The following is a 3,029-nucleotide window of genomic DNA, read 5'->3' as shown; positions in this document are numbered from 1 at the left end:
TTTTTTTTTGGAGGGGGGGAAGGGGGTGGGGATAGGAGAGGGGTAAAGGAGGAGGGGTAGGTGGGTGGGAGGAAGACGGCAGGGCTTTCCAGCTCGCTCCTGCCTCCCTTGAAACTTGTCTCTCCCTCTCTTGATTTCTAGCCTAAAGTTGAAGCGAAGTGACGCAACTCGCCAGGGCAGGCAGTTCTCTCTCTTGTTATTATGGAGAACAGCAGCTGGTCAGACGTAACATCAAACGCTTTTTTTTTTTTTTTCCCTCTCTATAAGCTAACAAGGAACCAGGAGGCCCTCGTATAGGGACACACAGACACAAATGACAGCTTCTCTTTTGCTTCCTTCCAGCAACCAAATTAAACCCGTTCCACAATTGCCTTCTGAGGGAGCCCGTCCCGATCAATTTCCCTCTCCTTATTGCAAGGAACTGTGGGCGCCCCTCGGTACCCACCCAGACGATGGGGGCGAAGTATGAAATGCCCTGGCATAGCAGAGTGCCAGATCCATGTCTCGCTCTCCCTGCTCCGGCACCTCCTTAAGCCTCCAGCCGGAGGGGGACAGAGCTCCCCGCTAACAGCAAACCCCCAAAAAGCCCTTGAGGGGTGGGGGTTCCGCGGCGTCTTCGGGGTGAAATCTGACAACCACCACGCTACTTCCTCCGGCACACATTCGTGGTTCGAGCAGGCGAACCGTCTTAGCGTTGCATGGCCACACTGATATAACTTTCTAGGAAACACAGCGGAGGGAGGGAGGAGGGAGGGAGGGAGGAGGGAGAAAGGTTGGCTGGGGAGGAGGGGGGAGGTGAGAGGAGTTATGTCCCACACAGGGTGACTTCCACCCGGCTCGCACTTCGCCGGTAGTCGCTCCCCGCCTGCAAAATGTGACAACTCTGCGAAGTCTCTGCCGCTGCGGCAGAGCGGAGGCTCCCGAAGGGGAAGGCGCTACTGGGGCGGGCGCGGAGCGGCCGCAGCGCCGCGGGGAGCGGGGTCCCGGCAGCGGCCGCCCCTCAGCCCCCCGGCGGCGGCCGGCGCGGAGGGTGGGCCGGGGGCGGCGGGCACGGAAATACCGCCTTAAAAGTGCGAGCGGGGACTTTGGGGCGCCGCTTCCCCTCCCGCTATTTGCATAGCCAATAGCTCTGGGGCTCTCGCCGCTGCGCGCTGATTGTTACCGGGCAGATTATATTTTAAGGGCGCATGGTGCCCGAGCATCGAGAGCAATCCGGGAGGGATGGGGCGAGAGGGAGCCCTCTCACCTGAGCGCACCGCCGGAGCCGGCAGCCGCACGGGCTCTGCCGGCCCCGGGGGCAAGGCGGGCGAGCGGCCGTCGTTGCCCGCGAGTGGGCACCGGCGCCCCCTCCCACGCCAGCGCTCGCCCTTCTGCATCAGAGCGGATGGGAGGGGTGGGAACAGCTGTGCCGACTCTCGCCGGAGTCCAGTGGCAAGGCTGCCCCGGCAAAAGCTGGTGGGACACGGCCCCGCAGCGAACCCGCCCGTCGGAGCAAAGGGTTACTTGGGCTGCAAAAGCCCGCGGGAGTGTCGCCCGCCCCCATCCCCCTGTAGCGGGGGCAGCCGAGAGCAGCATCTCCCCACAGACTCATCCCCGCGCACCCCTCGTCCCGTCCGCGGAGCGCGCAGCCTCCGGGCGCAGAGATTGTCTCTCCCTCCCGAGACGTGGGGAGCTGCCGGGCATCGTGTGTGGCCCCGGCGGCCGAGCCGCGGGGTACCGGGACCCGAGCAGAGCCGTGCCAGGCAAGGCTCGCGTTTGAGCGGCGGCGAGGAGGGGGCACCCCCCGGCGCACGGCGAGGGCGGCGAGCGGGACCCGCTGCGGCGCGCTCCGCAATGAAAAGCTCTTTAACTTCCACCATTCATTTCCCCTTCCTGGCTGCTCCTGCGAACAGGGAGCGTGTTGTGTCAGTGCACGTTTTCCTTCTCCAAACTTAAATTCATAAGCGCTCCCGTCTGGCTTTGTAGCCCGACAATGCAGCGATTGTGATTTATGTGGGTTTCGGGGGGGAGGACAACGGGTATCCCGATTGTCCGGCAGCGACTTTCCGAAGTGGGGTGATGTCTGGGGCACGGCGGAGAAGGGATGCGGGGCCCCCCGCGCCCCGCGATGGGGCGGCAGCCGGGAGAGCAGCCGAGGGCACCGCGGGCGGGCCAAGGTGCTGGGCGTGTGGTGGGGATGTCCCGTTAGGGGGAAAAAAAAACCTCCCTAAATCAATAATAAATGGAAGCGTGCCAGCTCTGCACGCGGAGGTGCGACTGATCTGCAACAACGTCGTGAAAAAAAAAAAAAAAAAAAAAAAAAAAAATAAAAAACCCTACCAAAACAACCAAAACACTTTCTCCCGGTGCGACGGTTTTTATGCGCTCGGTGCCCTTTCCAGCGGGAAACACCGTCCCTGGGAAGCTCGGCCGGCAGGGAGGGACGGTGCCAGGGGACCAGGGACATAGAGCCAGGGACCCGCGGCCGCGGAAGCCAGCGTGCCCGAGCTGCCCCTTCGCCTTGTCCCCGTGCCCACGGGCGCTGCCGCATGCGTTTGGAGGCAGCAGATGTTTTAACAGCCTCCTTGTAGAGATTACCGAGTGCCATATGTTAAATACCACCCTTCCTCCGGAAAAAAAAAAAAAACAAAACCAAAAACCAAAAACCAAAAAAAAACCCCACCAAAACAAAAAAAAACCCCAACCCCAAAACAAAAACAAAACCACCAAAAAACAACACCTCCCCCCCCAAAAAAGGGCAAAAAAAATAATAACAAAAAATAATGCAACAGTACAACAGCAAAACCCACCCTTTTCGCACTCGCTCCCCTTCTTTTGCTGATCTGCCTCACCCTTTTAAAAGCATAAATGATTAAATCAAACGTCGCGGGATGTGCGCCCTGCCCCGGACGGGCGCTCCCGCGGAGCCGCGGGGGAGCCGCGCTCCCGGGACAGCCGCTCCTCCTTCCCATCCCTGCAGCCCCGAGGGAAGGGGGCTGTGCTGCTCCCAAACCCACCGCAGCCGCCGGGTGGCAACACCGCCGGCATCA

The sequence above is a fragment of the Molothrus aeneus genome, chromosome 5, assembly GCF_037042795.1.
Source record: "Molothrus aeneus isolate 106 chromosome 5, BPBGC_Maene_1.0, whole genome shotgun sequence".
Lineage (NCBI taxonomy): Eukaryota > Metazoa > Chordata > Aves > Passeriformes > Icteridae > Molothrus > Molothrus aeneus.
Note: the sequence above shows the minus strand (reverse complement) of the source record.